The sequence below is a fragment of the Vigna umbellata genome, chromosome 6, assembly GCF_029865625.1.
Source record: "Vigna umbellata cultivar VRB3 chromosome 6, Vumbellata_1.0, whole genome shotgun sequence".
Taxonomy (NCBI): Eukaryota; Viridiplantae; Streptophyta; class Magnoliopsida; order Fabales; family Fabaceae; genus Vigna; species Vigna umbellata.
Window position 1 is genome coordinate 7,749,134 of NC_142170.1, and position 22,694 is coordinate 7,771,827.

Consider the following 22,694-nt stretch of genomic DNA (forward strand, 5'->3'; position numbering starts at 1 on the left):
ACCAACCTTATAACTTTTAACTGGAAACTATGAATTAACTATTTGAAAATCTTTTCCAACATGTATTGTTGGGAATAATCTTAGTCTATATTACACATTAGTTAGAAATAATAAAGTTAAACACCATATAGAAAGAAAGATTTAAAAACGTGATTTTTATTATTAACAAATGTTTATTGGTAGTGAGAAGAGTTGAACTTACATCCTCTTCCACCCATCTTTTGAAACTCATTAAACGAACTTTATAACTTTCAATTAAGAGCCATGAATTGATTACTTGAAGATTTTTTTTATCATGTCTTGTTGGGAATAATTTAATTATATGAGCCTATATTTCATATTAGTTAAAAATATTAAAGTTAAACACTATGAGAAAAGAAATAATCATAAATATTTTACAATTTTTATCGATAAATATTAATATTTTATTAGTGAAAAGAGTTGAAAACCAACACCGTCTCTCCTACCTTCTAACTTAATCACTAAATGTCTTATAACTCTTTAAATGTTTCGTAAAGTTAAAAGTGTTGTGAAGTTTTATTTAGAATAACGTAATATGTATATAATTTTTTTCTAATAAACTTCTTAAGAAAAAAAAAACTACCATGTCTTTACCATTCAATCTTATGATTGCTCCATAATATTGATTATTATAAATTTAAAAGTGAATTTAAGTGCTGTATTTATAAAAAATAAAAAAGTTAAATATGTAGTAAAATAAAAAACTTGGAAACTTACTACTCCAGAGTTTTGAAGTTAAAGTAGTATTAATATCCTGTATAGGTGGGATTTGGAGTGTCCGTATGAAATTGTAGTGTTGTAAACCTGGTTGTGGACATGACAGCATAACATGTTGAAGTGCATAGCTTATTTACCTTGAAGACATAGATGAAAAACAGATTGCCAGATGTTGAGTTATAAATTTTGGAACACAGAGGACGACAAGATCTAGAATGTTAGAATTAGAAAGTGAGCCACCACAAAAAAGTAATGGCAAGTGACGTGTCTTTCGTCCACCTTGTACATTCTAGTCCACCCAAATAAATGTCCCAATTCATAGCACCGACACAGGAAACTGTAATATCACAAACGCATTAACAACACCAACTCAATTCTCCACCAATCTTCTACACATCAGGCAAACCACCACACTATTTTTTTTTTCTTTAATTGTCTAAAAAAGATAAAAATAAAAATAAGAAAAGAAATTATCGGAAGGAAAGAAATGAGTAAAATTTGGGACATAAGAAACTTTGTGGGGTAGTTAACTGAATAACTGTTGTATGAATCTTTCTTCCATACCATACCCGTATGTATGATCTTCTACCTCAACTTTTTAAGACAAACCAACTGTAATGTTCTTAACAACTTGTCTTTATCGGTCTTCTCCATCCGCTTATATCAACCAGTGTGCCTTTTTTATAAACTGCGACTGCACATAATCAGTGAAATTTTCATATCAATCAATATATATGGACCCCACCACCATAGCTTCCTGACAAAACGAGGTGTTTTTCCATCTCCAAGTTTTCTCAAAATTTAATAATTTAATCTATAATCATTATTTTATTTTCTACTGTCCTTGTGACTTATCTTTAGTTACATAATTTTATAATTAAAAAAATATAAATATTCTACAGTAAATTTATTGATGAGTAATGTTTCGGATGTGAGGGGCTGTGTAGTGCAAAATCTCCATGTCGTCTTCTGCTCGCTCTTCGTATGTCCGGTACTTTGTTCTCACTCTTCGACTTCCTACTCCGAGCACGGGTGGAGACCTGCAAAAGGTTCTCCAATGCCAAAGTCAGTTTGAGAGCAGTGGCTTTTCTATCGAACAGTAATAAGTGTGCAGTAAATGCAACCTATCTACCACTCACCCTGGATCTGTATTTATAGTTTTCGCTATGGGTTTGGGATTAGTGAAAAGTTAATCACGGCCCAAATTCAGCCCAATAGCTCTTAACATCCACTTACCTTAAACCTGGTTAATTAGCGATATGGTCGGCCGGTCTCCTAAGGTTCGGCCTTTGGACCAGTCGACCCTTATAGGCGGCACGTGTAGCCAACGGCATGTCCGGCCGACCTTTTCGTGTATCTGAATGACGAGGTAAGGTTGCGTGATGTCGGACGCATGGGTGTCCGGTTTGTTGTTTCGAGCCTTCAGTGACAAACCAGAATAGTGTGTTTGGTTCACTGTAAACACCCGGCCTATCTGACGTTCGGTCCCTACTGGTAAAAGTAACATACGCCGCGAAGAACAAAATTTTTTTTTGTAAATGTATTGATGAGCTAAATTTAGGTTTAATAGGTTCGGAGGTCCCTATATTTGCGGGTTCGTTTCAGTTGGGTCCTCCAATTTTTAAAGTGATCAATTGGGTCCCTAATTTGGTAAATGTGATTCAATAATAGGATCTCCGTTAAATGTAGTTAACGTACGTTAACTTTGTTATGAAGTGGAAGCTGAGCATCCAGGTGGCATCCTTCGTGGATTTTTATGATTTTTAGAAATTATTAACTAATGTTAAATATATTAATAAATAAAAATATAATTAGAAATTATTAAACATATCAAGTAATGTTTCGTATTTTGGGTAGCTTTTGTCTGAGAAATTGGGGAAATCTGCGAAGTTAGGGTTCGTTGGAGGTGTGCTGGCATTTGGGGAGCACCGCTTTTGCGTGAGAAATTACTCAGCCATACCTGGTGTCTTCAAACTATTTCCAATTTTGGGGTCAGGTAGCTGGTGTCTTCAAAGTTGGGGAAATCTGCGAAATTGGGGAAATTAGAAAAATTAGGGTAGCTCGTGGTTGTATTTTGGGGTCAGGTAGCTCGTGGTTTTATTTGAAGGTGAAATCCCTAAATTAAAAGTGTGTGATAGGAGGTCGAAGTTGTAGTTTTGCGACGCAGCTGGGTGTAGTGCTTGTGGTTGTTCGAAGACAATGTCGAAGGAGCACTCTTGGTATTCATCGAGTTGCAGTGCCAGGCGGAAGGAAAATGGTACGCCTTCACCGATCTGCTACTGTGGTCAAAGTTGTGTGGTGAGAACTGCCAAAACTACGAAGAATCGGGGCAAGCAATTTTGGGGATGCTCCAAGTATAAGGTATGTTACATTCAACTCAACCTAATTAAGTTCTGGTACTGTTTGTGATAAGAAGGCGGTACTCCCTAATGAAGTTGAATGTTGTCTTTACAGAATGGTGGTGAAGAAAGTGGTTGCAACTTCTTCGAATGGTGCAATGATATTGGTGGTGACGAAAGGGGAAGTTTGTTCAACAGTGAAGGAAAGAAAGAAACACTAGTGAAGAGTGAAGACATGGATAGTACTAGGAAAATGATACTGAATTTACAAAAATCAGTTTTCATTGTTCAAAAGTTGATGAAGGTGGTGATGTTGTTGGTGTCTGTTTTATGTGTAATACAGATAGTTTTAGTTTCAATGTTGATGAGGAAAGGATGATTTCTTGTAACTTTGTTGTAGGTTTGGTCTATTGTAATGAAATTAATGAAATGAATGAAATGGAAGAGTTGTTATAAATTCAGTCCATATACTGTGTACAAAATTACTGCTAAATTACAACATTGTTATAATGCTAAATCATATTTATAGAATAAGCAGTTTCATTATTGAAATGCTAAATTACAGCATTGTTATCCTGATCAGACCACAATTTGATTGTTACATTGCTGAGATACTATTGAATAAGCAGTTTCATTTGATAGCTAAATTACGAGCGCCCTCTTAGCTCGCTGGACGAGCGTCCAGTGCGGGTCCTCGCTGGACGAGCGTCCACTGCGCGTCTTCGCTGGACGCGCGTCCACTGAGCGTTTTTTCTGGACGATCGTCCACTGGGCGAGCGTTCTCTCGTGCGTCCACAGGGCGAGCGTCCTCTTGATGGGTGCGCACTGGACGAGCGTCCACCTCTCGCTATGCGAGCGTCCGCGCGTGCGTCCACTCTGGACGAGCGTCCACCTATTCTGGACACACTGGTCGACCGTCTCTGAGCGAACGTCCGCTCGCTGTCGTCCACAGGTTGACGAGCGTTCCATAAAAGCAAAGATAACATTCCATAAAAGCAAAGTTGTCATTACAGCAAACTGGTATTAATCAGAAAAGGTTCAAGATCAGAATTTTTTACATCAGAATTTTTTACATCAGAATTTTTTACATCATTACAAAACTAGGAATAACTGCTGCAATTGTGCCAGTAAACATCAGAATTGCTTAAGGCTGATTTGATGATGGTATGTTTTCTTCATTTGTTGGGTTGCTTTGTTGTGTTTGGTCAGGGTTGAGTTCACCATCTTGAGTTGATTTCTGGCAAGAAGTTCTGTTGTGACCCAGCTCCTTACAAATGCCACATCTTTTATGCATACCACCCTTCCTCATTCTTGTTTCGTCCTTGACTAACTCCCATTCCTGCAACCTTCTTTTCTTCTTAGGCCTCCCTGGCAATATTCTCTTTTTTGGAGGGAGCACATCATTATATGGGGTAATTTCCCACATATTCTGACCATTAACTGGATACACAATGGAAGAGTAGATTTCTTGGTATGTTGACTTCCTAAAACAAACAGGGATGAAATCATCTGCATCTAAATTCAGAAACTTCATAACAACCAACGCATGACAACATGGAATGCCCGAGATAGCCCATTTCCTGCATGTGCATTCAACTTTGTCTATATCAACTATAGACTTGTCACCAACTTGGGACACATGACGAACTTCAAACAACTGCAGTGCTGACCAGCTGAAAAAACAGAATTAAAATTTAGAAAGTACGCATACACTTAAATTGTTCAACACATGATAAATGAAAATATTTTACGGTTACCTAGGAATCCAAAATTTGGTTAGCTGGGACTCCTTATTAAGTCTACTCTTGATTTTTGGACAAATCACCCCAGACAATGAGGCTATTTTTGTTCAGTTTGTTGCCCATCTGTTCATCAAGTAAAGGCGGATATCCTCCAACATGGTTATGATTGGCTTTGACCTTGTATGCAGCAATACACTATTGAATGCCTCTGACATGTTGTTTACCAAAGTATCACACTTAGCATTGGTGGTAAACCTTGATCGTGACCAGTATCTACATTTCAAGAGATTACGAAATATGGGTATCACAGTCTGCCACTTCCACAACTATGAATTGAATCACATTTCAATAGATTTTGAAATATCATCATACCTGGGAGGAATTTTTATAAGGTATTTGAATGCCTCGAGATTCACTTCCTTTATATTTCTCATTTCGGTTTCCCAGGCTTGTGGATGAGTTGTTGTAGCTGCCTTCCACATCATCCGCTTTAGCTGCTTTGAAGGGAATTTTTTCCTGAAATTTGCGTACAGGTGCCTAACACAAAACCGATGATCAACTGTAGGGAGCACCTCTTCAAAAGCTTGCATTAAGCCCTGTAATTTGAAATTGACAGTGTTGTTAAAGGTATCATATCAATAATAATGAAAAGGTTTAATATGTTATTAGGAAAAAAGGACATGTGAATAACCTTTTGTTGATCTGATATGAATGTCAATGATGCATGTACTGCCTCCCCCCTAATGTCTTCATCCAGAAGTTCCAAAAACCATTTCCATGTTTCTTTATTCTCTACCTCCACAATGGCATATGCTAGAGGTAGCATCTGGTCATTTGCGTCTCTTGCAATAACAGTTAGCAATTCACCACCATATTTACCTTTTAAAAAAGCACCATCCAGTCCTATAATTGGCCTGCAGAACACAAAATTGTCCTTGCAGGCCTTAAGACAAACGTACAACCTCTTGAAAATATGGCCATCGATATTCTCTTCCACTTCCACCTTCACTGTGGATCCAAGATTACGAACTAACAGCTCATTCGCGTAATCATAGATCCTTTTATATTGTTCTTTGAAACACCCATCAACATGTTCGGAAGCAATGGACTTTGCTCTAAAAGCCATGGATCTAGATACACCAACATTCCACTTTCTACTTATCTTGTCACGAATTTCCCCTACCTTCACTTTGGGATTTTCTCTCACGGTATTCTCCAACCTTTTACTCAGCCATTTGGAATTAAGTAATTTCACTTTGTGCTCTCTACTACAAGTGTGGTTGTCAACAACAGTCCTTAATTGCCACGTTTGGATTGCATTCATATAACCACAATATGCCATCCAGGGGCACTTTCCTTTAGCACCCATACACTTCACTCTAATTCTCTTCTTATCATTTTTAACATATGTTAGATTTCTCCCATTTTCTACTGCATATGTTTTTATGGCATCCAGAATATCTTGCTTGTTAGCAAAATAAGTGCCCAAATCCCACTTGTAATCCACCATTGTTTTAGGCATAGTAAATGTTACAAACTTTCCATAACTTTCTTCCTCACCATCTTCTTCGTCACTTTCTCCTCCACTAACCAATTCTTCTTATTCCCAATTATCATCAGACAGACCTCTATCATTCTCAGTATTAATACCATCCTCAACATCACTATCGGAAATGCGAGTCTGTGATTTCTATGATGGTCCATCATCTTCCACATCAACTTCAATTTCACCAAACCAATTCTCAACTCCCTGCCCTACCTCTTCTTGGATATCACAGTCAACTAGGTCATCCATACTAGTAACATCCACATTGCAATCAACATTGGCATCCTCACCACTACAACTCCAACTACGAACATCAACATCATCTCTTTCAGACCCACCCACATCACATTCAACTTCAATTTCACCTCCTACAACATCATCTCTTTCAAACCCACCCACATCACATTCAACTTCAATTTCACCTCCTACAACATCATCTCTTTCACACTCACCCACATCAGATTCAACTTCAATTTGAACTTCCACAACATCATCTCTTTCGGTCTCACCCACATCACATTCAGCTTCAATTTCACCTTCTACAACATCATCTCCCACACCTCTTTCTTCTGAAACAGGAACTTCACACTCACCATCACCTACCTCCTGACACTCATCATGAACTTGTTCACACTCACCATGATCACTATCATGCATCATAGGTTGAACTTCTTCTTCACCTATATTATGTCGAACATTTTCTAACATGTGTATGATCTCAGGTTCACACACTGTGTGAACAACAAATAAATGAACTTCTCCATTTAGCCTAGCTAAGTTCATCATGTGCATGGCTCCCCTATCATCAGACAAAGCCTCTAACCTATCATCTAACACAGAACCCCCCCTACACAATACCACAACTCCTTAAATCCATCATATCCAAGTCCTTTTACTACACTGACTAAAGTGAAGTAACTCCACACGTCTGGGTCAAAAGAAAGAGTTGTACTTTCCCCCTCATACTTAAGAGGCCCATCGTTTATGAAGTGACCTCCATGGTGGAAAACAACTTCAAAATGATCCTCCATGTAATACACTATAACAGTATATATCCTATAAAATAATAAGACGACAACAACAATAAAAAATATATAAAATTAGAAGCAGGAATAGGAAACACAAGGACCAACTCCAACATAACTTAAACAAAACAAAAAGCGCAAGGAACAAACATGGGGGACCACATTGCAACGTTGCAACACCAATATAAAGCACAACAACAATTACGGTCTACTACGGCACTTCAAACATGGGGGACCACTTTCAACACCAATTTCTATAACAACATAAATAACACACTACCACACCACTTCGAACATGGGGGACCACGACTGACCATGCATCATTGTCAAAATTATACAAAGAACTAAACATTTACTAACCTGGACACGTGCTACACCTCCAACGACCTTCGCGAAACTCCTCCACGTGATTCACCACCAAAAATTACAAGCTTTTACTCGAAACCACCGATAGATCACTACAATTTCATAAAACGAAAGGTTATGGTTGAGTAATTTCTCACGCAAAAGCGGTGCTCCCCAAATGCCAGTACACCTCCAACGAACCCTAACTTCGCAGATTTCCCCAATTTCTCAGACAGAAGCTACCCAAAATACGAAACATTACTTGATATGTTTAATAATTTCTAATTATATTTTTATTTATTAATATATTTAACATTAGTTAATAATTTCTAAAAATCATAAAAATCCACGAAGGATGCCACCTGGATGCTCAGCTTCCACTTCATAACAAAGTTAACGTACGTTAGCTACATTTAACGGAGATCCTATTATTGAATCACATTTACCAAATTAGGGACCCAATTGATCACTTTAAAAATTGGAGGACCCAACTGAAACGAACCCACAAATATAGGGACCTCCGAACCTATTAAACCCTAAATTTACAAGTAAGTTGAATACTCAATTAATTGAATTGAAATGGCTAGTGTAGTTTAATATATTGATTAAATGTAAGTGACATACTTAATTAATTTACAAACTAGATATGTTTGAATACTAGAATTTATTTTTATTATCATCTTGAATTGAAGACAATAACTTTTACTGTATAAAGAAAATGATAATTTTTTTGAAAGAATGTTAAAAGGTGACACTATAAGTCTGATAACGAATAATTCTTAAAGATAAATATATTCTATTAGTTATTAGTTATAGGTATGTGTAGTTGTATAAAATATTATATAATTAACACTTTATTAATAGTTTTGATTTATGGGAATATTATATTAGAGTATTTGTATATAAAAATATATGAACAAAAGTTATATAAATATACCAAACTAATTATATAAGAGTTTAGTTGGTTATAATCCTAATAAAATAAGTTTAGATATTCATTGTCATGAAAAGTATAAAAAAAGAAATGAATAATGAAAGAAAAATGAAATCTTCAAGGAATCCTAACACTTCCACAACCTTCAAAACTCGTTCCTCTCTTCAGAAGCATCCAAAAAGCCTTCTTTATATAAGCCAAAAGTACCACTTCACCTTTGGTAGTGACACTTAGCACGAGCCAAGTGGTGTTTAGCACAATTCATCACTGGGAGGTGACACCTACTTATAAAAGAAATTCAAAACGAGGACTAAGTAAATAAAAAAATAAAGAAGAGTTGATTTTGCTAATGTAAAATAACTAATAATAATAGTAAAAATTAATATCATCATACTCCTATTTTTCAATTAATACCAAAGTTTTGGATTTTTATTTTTTTTTTCCTTCTATGAAGTTTTAGAGATCTTAGATGATACATAAACCAATTTTAGTAGTAGTTGAACATGAATTTGTCTTTAACGTAGGCATCATTCTAAATCAAATATTATGAAGAGAAAAAAAATGTTCTACAAAGGTGAAGCCTCCAATGGAAGAAGATGAAGGATATGAAAAATACTATGTTGAAAACCAAAAAGTGAAAAAATGACTATTGATGTTTATGAAGTCAAAAATCATGAAAATGTATATTTTCACTTACCCACTTTTTATTTTTCTAAAACATTCATATAAATTAATATTTTTGAAAATAACATATTAGATCTACAATAATATTGAATAAAACTTACAAAAATGTTTTTAAAATTTTTTAAATAGAGTTAAAATCACAAATATACAAATAGTAAGAAAATACAAAACGAAACACTCATATATTCCTTATAACAAATATTTTTTTCTTCACAACAAACCCAATTTAATTTGTTCAGAGAACATGTAATTATTATAATATCAATTATAAAAATTTTAAGACTAAAATTATAACACTTGAAAACAATATATTTCTTGTTAATAAAAACTTATTGCTATAGTTCGTGCAGCATCATTTACAAATTATTCATCTTTCCTTTTACGTTTTTCAATATATAATTTCGCATGCCTCAGTAGTTTTCGAATTTTCAACAACTAAAATAAAAAGGTTAATTAATATAACATTAGACTTGTATAAACAACATATGCAATTATACAGTAACATTACCATATAATTCAAATAATTCAAATAACACATATAACTCAATTTCTATAAGTATACAAGTCTCAAATTCAAACTTTTTGAATGAAAAGAAAAATAACAAAAGACAATTAGAGAATAATTATACAGTAAACATTGACGGAAAATGGAGTGGGATTTGAAAATTTAATAAGGGTCATATTTTGCAATTGGGTACAAATAATTACTTACTGACAAAAGCCTCTATGTTGTGCGCATTCCTTTCTTTCTTTTGTTGCAACTTTCTTCTTGAACAAAAAAGAGAAAACACCACAACATGATGAAAATAAAGCCATAAAAATTTACTCATCAATGTTTATAGGTGAAATCATTAGCTGCCACAGAAAAAGAAACTTCATATACGTCAGACCTTTCAGAAGAATTATTCTTTTTATGTTTGTGCAACAGAGGAAAGAATTTTTTGGCTTATTTCTACTGCATTAACTTTTAGTTATTCATGAGTAAACTAAATTAACTTATTAATAACAATTCAAATGTGTAATGAGTGGAGCAATAAAAAATATTAATAATATTAAATAGTATTTAAAGAATAGTTTGGTGTCCTATAAGATGGTGTAAGATACTCGACCCCACAAATCCCTTCTCCCTTTTTTGTGACGTTGAAAGGAGAGTGTTATCCCCCACATTCTCATATTTTATGGACCAATGCCACTCTTCGTCTCTATCACAACAATATTCTTTTTCTTCTTTCCCACTACAAACTTGTATTTAGATCAAAAACAAAACAAAATCATCAAAAACAAAACAAAATCATCAAAAACAAAATATCATGTCTCGAATAAAAATAAAATCAATTTAAAGTACATAAATAAATATAAATATTATTTTATAAGTTATTTTTATAAAATTAATATAAATTTAAAATTTAATATATATATCACTTCTCAATAATAGTTTCCGTATAAGTCTTATCTAAAATTTCGGTGAGTCACTATCTAAACACTTTTATATCATGTTAGTTTAATTTCTATATGTGCATTCTTTCTTGTTATTTCTGTTACTATTATCTGTGTTGTTATTTTCTGTTTTTTTGTAATAAATACTCTTTAGTAAATTTATTTAAGTTAGTTCTTTAATTAAATATTTTATATTTAATCATTTTAATCTATATTAATATGACAACTTAGAAGTTATGTGAAATATATTACTTCTTCTTAGTTTAAATTTTCTTCATTTTTAAGATTTTCAATATATATAGTGTACTTTTTAAATAATAATAATAATGGCTAAAGGAAAACAATGAAAGCTTGAGAATTATGTCAAATACATGCACAAAATTTCCACCATTTCTTGCAAAATTTTGTCGTCGTCTAAATGTCTTTGTCTGCCTTTCTCTTTCGTCTTGTTTTCATTTTGATTTAATGTCTACGGACAAAAGATAAAAGAAAACTCATATTTATCCCATGTAAATTAATATTATAATCATTTAAGTTTAATTATTGGAGAACCGTGATCTTAATTTCTATTATTAGTCTACTTACTAGCAATTAACTTTTTAATTTTTCTGTAAATGGTTTTCACATAACCTAATCTATTTTTTCTTATGTGTGACTATTCTGTTTGACTCTTTGCATGTTTTTTTCCAGTAGACTCTTCCAATCTTTATTACCATCACTACATTCATATCTACTTTATTTCCTCAACTATACCCATTTCTTAATGACACAGGTTTTTAATTTAAAAAAAAATACATTTTTTATTCTAAAAACACATAAAAATGAATATTTAAAATTACAGAAATATAGAAAATTTGTTTAAAAAAATAAAAATAAAAATAAAAATAAAAATTTAAAAATATAACAAAATATAAAATTTTTTAATTGAAATTTATAAAATAGAAAAATTATTAAAATTTATTTTAAAATTTTAATTTAGAAAATAAATATAAAAATATAAACTAGAGCTTCTCTACGAATTTATTTTATTTTAAGAAGTTTGAGGATTATAATTTATCTTTTTAATAATTTGAACAAAGAAAAATTATTTAAAATTTCAATTCAAATTTGGTTCTTTGATGACCAAATTTCAACTGATTTCTTGTTATTGAATAATTACATTTAAGATAAAAATTTGACTATTAAGAGAACGAATTTTGTAACATTTTATTTTAATAGTATAAAACTATTAAAATAAAACGATATAAAGATGATAATAAAATAATTGGATAAAACAAACATACATAAAGAAAAGATTTACACATATAGAATCACTTAACTACGTATCTGTTTCACTTTCGCACTCGTTGAAGTAACTGAAAAAACATATATTTATTTACAAAATCAATGGTAAACTAATATTGTAGAAGAAACAAACTTAGCATATTAAGATTGCATTATACATTATATTCCAACCAATTCACACCAATCATCCTAATCATGTCATTGACCTAGATAAAACCATACAGATAGATAGATGTATTGATGTCAGACTATGACAAGTTTTGCATCTGTAGTGGTGAAACACTTGGTCCCCCCAAACTACCACAGAGGGTTAATCCGTCTACCACTTATGGACAAAGAACATCAAACCATAGACTAGGACATCCTACTACTCCTTACCATATAATCTTCTTCTCTATCTGATATGACACGATTATTGGAGTTCCTACATCACTTACTAGAAACCACCACTAAGAATTTCACCCCATAAATTCTTTCCAAACCATTTTTGAGTTCAATCACAATGTTCATACCATCGTAACATTCAAAATCACATCATTAAGAATTAAATATAACATTCCACCATCTAAAATCCAAGCATAAAAGAGAAGAGAAAACAAAACAAACTAAACAACCCGAACCTACTCACCTAGCTAACCCAAACCACTCGCCTAGCGAAAGCCCAAACAGGGGGCTTCTCCATCCCAACGAGAGAGCTCGTCTAGCCCCTGAAACTCACTGTCCAAAACCCTCAAAACTAGCCCAACAAGCTACCTTCACTCGTCCAATGAGAGAAAAGATAGTAAGCTCCACCAGCCTAGCGAGTTGGCTCGCCTAGCCACTGAAACCCATTGTCCAAACACTCATAATACTCTCCCAGTGAGCCACTGGCTCGCCCAACCATTCTGCAAAATTTACTCCATCTCAACCTTTCTTGAACTATCCCAAACCTTTTTATCAACTTCTAACACTTCTAAATGGTATTCTAAACCACACTAGACCTATCCTAGTACTTTTATCCAACTCAAACCAAAATTTAAACTCAAATAAACTAAAACACCACTTTAGAAACCATAATTTCATTCTACCAAAATTAACTCATAACTAAGCAAGTTAAAGGTTTGAACAAGTCACAAATGACTCAAAGACAGACCTCAAATACTCCAAATTGTCTCAGATCTTTCAAATCAAAATTTCACTCTCCATAACCTCTAAAATGCACCTAAAAATTATTCAAGACATAACCAATTGACTACTATCCATTTCTAAATCATATATCAACTAACTCACAACTTAAACAAGTCTTAAATGACCATGCACTAGATTCTAAACATCATTTCTCCCTTTAGACCTCTTATTCCAAAACTCACATATGAAAACCTCTCTTTTTTATGAAAAATGACCTATAATTTTACTAACACATTTCTTCTTAACATTTTCAATCCAAAATAACATTACCAACCACAATATAACAACATTCATATGATTACTACAATCCAACACAAGTTCATACAAGGCATCAATTAACACACAACTAATTTCATTCATAAAAACACAATTATCCTCAAAATAGTAACATCCAAAGTTCACACCATTATCAAATCGCAAACATATGTCAATATATTCATAAATAGGAAATTATACACTCGTCAATATACAACATCACACAACAAGCATTTCAATTAATATCATATTGAATCAAGTGTAAATTTCACTACTTATCAAACATTATTTTATGCTTCTCCTACAAAACTAAAGTGAATATTAGGTTCTCTTACCTTTTTGAATAACACATCGCTCTTAAGAACTGTATACCGCTTTCCCAACTCAAAAAGTTTTATCACCAACAGATAACAAAAAGACTATCAGGGTACACCGTTAGAATCACTAATAAAAAAAAACTCAAACTGAAGACTAAAAAGACACATGCAAGCTGAGTGAGACCCACATGCAATAGATAAAGAAAGGAAAAGATAAAAAAGGTCAAAACTTAACTTACTCAGACGGAGAAACTGATCGATTTGAATTGAAGAATTCGCTGCCAAGATCACTCCTACGATTTTAATTCTTCAATCAGATGAGCAGAGAAAAACAACTCCTAAAAAGAAATTAGAAAACTCTAAAAAAGTAGTTTATGAAGCGATTTATTGTTTTAAAATAATAAAACTCATTTATAACAAAATTATTTATAATAAAATTATTTATAATAAAATAATTCAGTTATTTTTAAACTATTACTATTTTTAAAAACAGATTTTTACCAATTTTGAGATAGAAACATAATCATATTATCTTTGCACATTGTGCTATGTTGAAAAAAAACACGGCAGAAAAAAGGTTAAAAAAAGACATCTTCACATTTAAATAATAAAATATATAAAAACACTAAATTCTTAAAAATATTTTTTTTTACATTTACATATTTGAATACAATAAAAATAATCAAATTTATTTAATATATGTTATACTTTTATATTTCTTCTAAAAGAAAATTTCTTAAATATATTTTTATACTTTAAATGTTTTATGAATTTCAATTAAAAAATCTATATTTTTAATTTTCTATTTTATTTTTCTAAATATTTAATAAGTTTTAATACTTTTTCTATTTTAAAAAATTTTTAAATTTCAATTAAAAATTTTGATATTTTGTTATATTTTTTCTCAATAATATTTTAAAAAACAGAATTTTTATATTCTTATAATTTTAAATATTGTTTTTATATTTTTTCCAAATAAAAATGTATATTTTCTCAATAAACAAAAATTAAAGTGCCTCTACAATAAAATGGTCAAGTTGAGTATAATAAAATTTATCTTTCTTTCTTTAAAATAATTTGAACAACCAAAAAAGTTAAAAATTTCAGCTCATAATTTAATTTGGTTCCTTTGTAACCAAAATTTTGACTGGTTGTCCAAATCAGAATTAATGCATTGAAGATAAAAATTTGGCTGGCGAGAGATCGAATTCTGACATATAAATAAAAGCATATTATTTATGTAAATACTATTCACAAGTGCTATGTTAAAAAAAAAAAATCAAATATTTTGTGTCAAAAAAGATTCAAAAACCTGCAGAAAAAATATCTTCAATTTAAATAATTAAATTTAAAAACACAAAATCATTAAAAGTATTTCTTTCCATTTACATATTTAAATACAATAAAAATAATCAAATTTATTTCATACATCTTAAATTTCTATATTTTTAAATTTCTATTTTATACTTTTTCTAAAATAAAAATTTCTTAGATATATTTCTATACTTTTTCTATTTTAAAAATTGTATGAATTTCAATTAAAAAGTATATATTTTTAATTTTTTTTATAATATTTAATAAATTTTAATACTTTTTCTATTTTAAAAATTTTATAAACTTCAATTAAAAATTTTGATATTTTGTTATACTTTTAATTTTTTTTCTAAATAAATTTTTTTCTAGACAAAACTTCTATGTTTCTATAATTTTAAATATTTTGTTATATTTTTTCTAAATATAAATTTATATTTTTTAAAACAAAAAAATAATAATTAAATTGCACTGTGCAATAAAATTGTTTAGTCCAGGAAATATAATATATGGTGTAGTGATGGTAATAAAGATGTAAAACAGTCAACTATAAAAGAAAAATTCTCTTTACATTAATGTTTTTAAAGGTTCGCTCAGTCCTTTAATTTAAGTTTACTTGTTTCTTCATATTCAACTTATTCATTCTTTATATGTAATTAGCCAGATCAAATCAGTGATCTCAAGTTTGGATAAACTAATTAATATTTTAATATAATTTATTCAAAATCAGTTAATTTAATTAATTAAATAATATCATTTAATGGTTCAATCAAACTAATTATAAAGTAAGTTTAATTTGGTTTACTTCAAAATGTTGTGTTTAAGAAAGCTTCAATTTAGTTGGGTAAATATATTAGTTAAGTCTTAAACTAATCGGATTTCAAACATAGGTATAAAATAGAAAAAATATATCATTAAAGTAGTTAATTAACATTTAATTATTATATGATATTATATTTTTTAATATAAATGGATGTGGTTTGACTATTTTAATTAGTGATTTTGGATTTAAATTCTCTTTTAGTAGTAAATATTATATTCTTACATAAACTTACAAATTTTGCAAAGACTTGTTTATAACAAAATAGAACTTTTAAATTTTAATCCAAATCTGAATTTCCTATTTCTAAACTTCTAACTTATATTATATCCGAGATTTTTCATAAATCAAAAAATATTTATGTTAAATAATAATTGAGTGTCTTAGAAATAATATCAAATGTAAAACAAAATATTCCTAATTTTGACAATAAACTTAATAAGATTTAAAAATAAATTAAATTGGTACTCGATCAGTCCAAAATAGATCAAGAACAATTTCAATAAGTCTACAAGACATAAACAGTACAATTAATTCATCCGTACATAATTTTCACTACTTTCTTTAAAAGAAAATTAAAAATACTTCTCATATACACGACCTGCGGATTAACCCGATAGTTCACAACTCAAGTCCATTTAACCAAGTGCACTGTTATCAAAAGTCTATCAAAGAACTAAAGAGGGTTTACTCCTTTTACTTGTTTCCTCACTTCCCTAACTCTTCTTTTTAGGTTTAATGGATTCGGAGGTCCCTATTTATATAGTTTTGCGTCAATTAAGTCTCTATATTTTAAAGTAGCTCAATTTGGTTCTTATATATGAAAAATTGAAGCAATACAGTCCCTGCCGTTAAATTTTGTGAACGGCGTCAAAATTGTTGCCAGGTGGCTAGTTAAGGTGGCATTTCATTTGAAAAGTACGTGGCACGTGTCATCCCCTTCCGCACCCAAAATTAGGGTTTGCCAAATTGGGAAAAAGAACTTGCACCGTCAGGGAGTCTCTACACGAGAGAAGGAATTCCGCTAATGGAGATAAGATAGTCACTCACGGTGCTTGGCTGGTTACAGGTTTGGTTGCGCGATTGGGGTTTCTTGTTCATGGCGGCGCGATTCCTGGAGGGTGGTTGCTGGGTTTCTCTGTTGTTTGGTTGTCTTCTTAGGTTTTCCTTTCTTTGCAGGTGCGAGGCAGAAGCTCGTGGTGGTGGCCTCTTACGGATGGCGATTTAGAGTTTGAAGGGTTTCTTCGAATTGGGTCTCTATGTGTGTGATGGTTGTTGGTCCTCTGGTTTTTCTGAGTGCAGGTGGTGAGGATGGCGGCACGAAGCGTCAATGGAAGATGGCCATGGTTGCGCGTGAATGAAGAAGCGGCGCTGCTCATGGTGGTGGTCCGATGTGAGCTTGGAGGATGACGAGTTATTGATGGCGACCTTGCGCGATTTTGGGTCGTGGTGGCGGAGTGATGTGGCGGCGCTGTGGTGGTTTTGCTGGAGAATGTGCGAGATGGTGGTTCTGCGACGGCAACTTGGGCGTTGATGATGTGTTGGAGAGGATGGCTGTCGACGAGGATGGCGGTGACGGCGCTTTGGGCTGCCATGGTTGCCGGATGAAGAAGCTTGTGTGTTGATGGTGATGAGCGTGGTAGTCGTAGTGGCTAGGGTTTTGTTTCTGCGATTCTGTGTGCAGGTTCGGTGGCTCTGCGACGGCGGTTTGGTGGTAGTGCGGTTTGAGTGTGGTGGTGTTAGGAATTATAAAATGCCACGTGCTTTTCAAATGCCACCTCACCTAGCCACATGGCAACAATTTTGACGTCGTCCACAGAATTTAACGGCAGGGATTGTATTGCTTCAATTTTTCATGAATAGGGACCAAATTGAGTTATTTCAAAATACAGGGACCTAATTGACACAAAACTGCACAAATAGGGACCTCTTAATCAATTAAACCCTTTTTTGTATTTTCAAATTTCACTTTATTTAAATATTTAAATATTTAAATATTTAAATATTTAAATATTTATTTTTTACTTTTTTCTATTTTAATTTAAAACCATTATCTAATTTCACTCTATTTCACTTTTCAATGCAGCAGTCCTCATACTCCCACACCACAGAAAACCTTAATCTAATTTCATTCCCTTTCACTCTTCACTTTCGCAATCCGTACACCATCACACCACAGAAACTTCTCTTCTTCCTCTCTTTCTATTTCTCTTTTTCACTGTCGCAGCCCCACACCCTCACACCCTCACAGAAACTGATAGACGGCGCTCCGAGGAGAAGACAAAACTTGAGCAATTTGGACTCCTCGAGGCATCCTCTGAAGAAGATCGCAGCAGAAAGAAACGACCGAGGAAGCGATTTGAACCGTGAACTCGTAGTTTCGGTATCAAAGAAGCAGCGAAAGACGAACACGAAGACAACTCTAGATTTAGTGGTTTGATCGGTGTAGATTCTAGGGTTGGGCGTTTGGGATGTTTTAAACGGTAGAGAGAGAGGATTCACCGATTGAATTGGTGGAATGGAAGAGATCTCAGTTAGTGGCAGAACTCTCTCTCAAGAGAGAAATGGAAGACGGAGACAAGAGCTCGCGATGGTGGAATGAAGATGCAGCTTGAATGAAGACGCGAGGAATGTATGACGCAGATTTAATTGGAACGCATGGCTGATGGACGCAGTGAGGACGTGGTTAAGGTGCTGGAGGCTGACACAGGCCACGAGGCAAATGAAGATTGGAGAAAAATGCTTTAATGGAGGGGTTAGAATCTGATTATGGAAAATGAGAGAATGATAGTGTGAGATGGAAAGTGGCTAGAGGAGATCTTCTGGGATTCTCTAGCCTTGACTTTTAAGGTAGAATTGCTTTGGAGTGCTCTCAACATAATAACAATTCATTATGCTTAAAAGTATCTTACAAGAGGTGGTGACATGTCTATATATAGGACAAAAAGTCCCTTCTATCTACCACATACCCAACACCTTTTACACATGCTTTAATAGAAGTAAAAAAATACTACACTAAGATAATTGAGCTTGGGCCCCGTCTATCAGAAACTTTATTTTTTCCTTTCACTTTTTTCTTCTTCTCCTCCTAATACTTCTCTTATTTGTGATTTTTGTTTCCTCCTCCATTTTCGATGCTTCCATTATCATTGAGTTGGCTCCAGAAGATGGTTGGTTAACGAAGAAGAGTGTGATTCATGATTGATTTTGTCCTAAAAATGTTGGTATATGTGCGTTGTTGTTTGAAAAGTGTAAAAGAAACCAGACGCGAAAGCCTGAACGGATATGGAGATTCGTTCGGCTTTCAACGGATCTTGATTTTTGTCAACAAATATCAAGATCCGTTGAAGGCCCAACAGATTTCGCATATTCGTTCAGACATTCCCGTTTGGCTTCTTTTATTTATTTTTTTTGTTTTAGTTTATTAATTTTATTTTTTTGTATAATTTTTATGTGTAGTATATAATTTTAGATTTTGAGTTATTTATTAATTTAATTATAATAATTTAATTTGTTTAAAATTTGTTTTATTTAAAAGAAAATCGTTCAAATCTTAATTTTCGTTAACGAATGTCAATATTCGTTGAAGGCCAAATAGATCTCTCATATCAGTTAACCTGCAGGACAAAATGGGAATAAAGAAATACAAACAATAGCATGTGGTGGTGAAGGGAGTAACTCTCGTAACTAAATAAGAACTCAACTATGGTCTCTATAAATTGGGTGGGTTGGGCCTATTGAACCTGAACTACAATTATTACTAACTACACCTCCAGGTTAACAAAAACACTGTAATGTTCTCTCATTGCACCAAACCACACCGTTACCACCCTGTCACTGCCGCGGCCACTTCTGCATCGTCACCACTTGATGCACTTCCATTCTCTATTGCACTCTTTGAGAGGAAAAATAAATAGCTTGCTTGAAAAAAAAAACAAAAGATTGTTCTTCTGAAAGTTATCATTTATATTCTAGAAATTTCGTTTTAAAACATTTTCTTACGTGCTTAAAAAAACTCGTTTTAAAACATTTATTTTGAAAATTTTGTTTTAGAAAATTCGTTTTGAAATGCATTTTTGTGTATTACAGAAAAACTTATTCCGAAAATTCTAATTTTAAAATCATATTTAAGAAATTTTGAAAAACTTGTTCCAGACAAATTTCAGAACAAATAATTCAGAAGTTACTTGATAAAATGTTTATTTTAAAAATCATTGAGGTGTAGTTAAAACTCATTGAGATACTTTAAGAAAAATCCTACTATAGTTCTGAAATGTCATATTAATTTAGTCCGCAAAAATTTCATAATAAAGTGAGGGTAATTTACAAGGTTAATTTATTATTATATTTATTTAAAGAGCTTTATTTTTAAAATTTTATTTGTATGAAGCAGTCTCTTTGGGATTAAGCACAACCTAGATCGATCATCTAAGTTGTTCACTTAGGTCTATCACTCAGGTCGAATACTCAGGTCGTCCATCTAGGCCAACCACCTAGGCCAACAATCCAGGTCGTCCACTCAGGCCATCCACTTAGATCATGTCCAGTATGACAAAACAATATGGTCAGATTATTAGTGGTAAATGACTCATTAAGTTCCTAACGCAGATTAAGATATGATTGGACCGTCATTAGGTCATCGAAAGGTAGAGGCTCATCACAACTATTATAAATAAAGGATTTAGGTATGACTTTAGGATCATTATACACATTATATACATCACTTGTTCTGCTAACCGATTATATTACTGACTTGAGTGTCAAGTGTCTTTGACAGGTACCTACACACGACTTCAACAAGAAAGACTGAGCAAACAACGTAACTTGAAGAAGGACGAAGATTGAACAACATAACTTAGATTATGGAAGATCACTAAGGATCTCATCAAATCTTTAAGACAACTTAAAATACTTTAATTAACCTCAACTCTATATCTGAAATATTATTAAAGAAGATGAAGTCGATTTAGGACAAACAAATAAAATCATTCCTGAGTCAGGATAAAATCATATATGAACATATTCTTTTGGTTTAACTAAAGTTGTTATAACTACTAAAACTTCAATTTCTTTTTAACTCATAACTATAACTATAAAGACTTTAATTTATTTATTTTTTCTTATAATTGAAGTTGTCCCTATTTCAATTTTTCTTTGTTTTTTTAAAACTAAAATCATTATATTTCTGAAAACTTCGGTCAAAAATAATTTTTTATGTTGAATTGGTTTTTAATTTTATTTATGGAAAATGATTTTTTTAACTTTTATTTTATTATGTTTAATGAATTTTTAAGGTAAGGTGACTTTTAATTTTTAAAACGAATTCAGTTTTATTTAAATTAAAATCATTATATTTATTTTTCAAAGTTTTGATGTGAAATTGAAATTTATTTCCGTAAAAAAATTTACACATTTTAGTCTTCAAACTTTTTTGTAAATTAATGTTTTTAACCCAATTATCTTGATAATTTTTATAGATGTAGTTTTAAAGACGAATTTCAATTTAACATAAAAATTAAAAAAATAAAAATATATTTAACCTTAATTTTTATAATATAAAAAAACATAAAAAAAAATATAACTTTAAATAGAAATATATTAGTAGAATTGTTTTAGTATTGTTCTTATTGAACTTTAGTTAGTGACATGTGGCAAAGTTTAAAAAATTGTTGGTGTGTCAGGTTGTCCAATTATATGAGTAGAAAGAAGCCCATCAATTACATAGAGTGTTTTATCTATACCTCTAATATCTCGTCCTCATCCTATATTTCTAAAGATTTCATTTTTAATCTTCTGATATCTCAATATGCAACTCTAACCTTTTCAAAAAGATTTATTTTTTAACTTTAATAAAAATATTTGTATTTTATTTTCTTTCTTACTAAAGACACCTTATAAATATCTCTTTTATTTTTTCCTTTTCCTTACTAAAATCATTCTGCACCATCTTAATAATAATTTAATTTAATTTAAAATTTAAATATCATTTAATATAATTTTATATTTTAATAATTATCAAAATATGATTTATATTATAATAATAGTTATATTAAAAAATAAAAATAAAATAATTAAAATGAAAATAACAATAAAAATAAAAAATAAAAAAGTGAAATAATAATAATATAAAATTTGATTTGATATGTTAAAATATATTAAAATATTAAAATAAATTAAATAATTATTAAATTTTAAATAGAAACATAAATTTTAAATATGCTAACGGTTTTGTTTTTTATTTAAAATTTAATAAATATTTAATTTAATTAAAACTAATAATTTTATTTATTATAATTTATAATTTAATAATTATTAAAATATGGTTTATATTTTTGTAATAATTTTATTAAAAAGTAAAAATAAAAATAACTAAAATAAAAATAGTAATAATAAAATTGAAAATAGTGTTTAAAATGACAATAAAAATATTTAAATATATTATATTATATTAAAATATTAAATTAAATTAAATAATTATTAAAATTTAAATATAAAAAAAATTAAAATTTATTAATCGGATAAGGAAATCCGATAATATATTACTCGGATATCCGATTAAATTTTTTTTTAAAGTTTTGTTTTTTATTTAATTTTAATAATTATTTAATTTAATTTAATATTTTAATATATTTAAATATATTAAATGTGATTTTAAATATTATTTTTATTTTCATTATCATTATTTGAATTATTTTTATTTTTATTTTTTTAATAAAACTATTATAAAAATATAAATCATATTTTAATAAT

General features: G+C 31.1%; 1 pseudogene; it reads right to left on the minus strand.

The window, feature by feature from the left end:
* Window positions 1–4,221: 4,221 nt before the first annotated feature.
* On the minus strand, window positions 4,222–7,396 carry LOC148196707 (uncharacterized; annotated as a pseudogene).
* Between the last annotated feature and the right edge of the window lie 15,298 nt (window positions 7,397–22,694).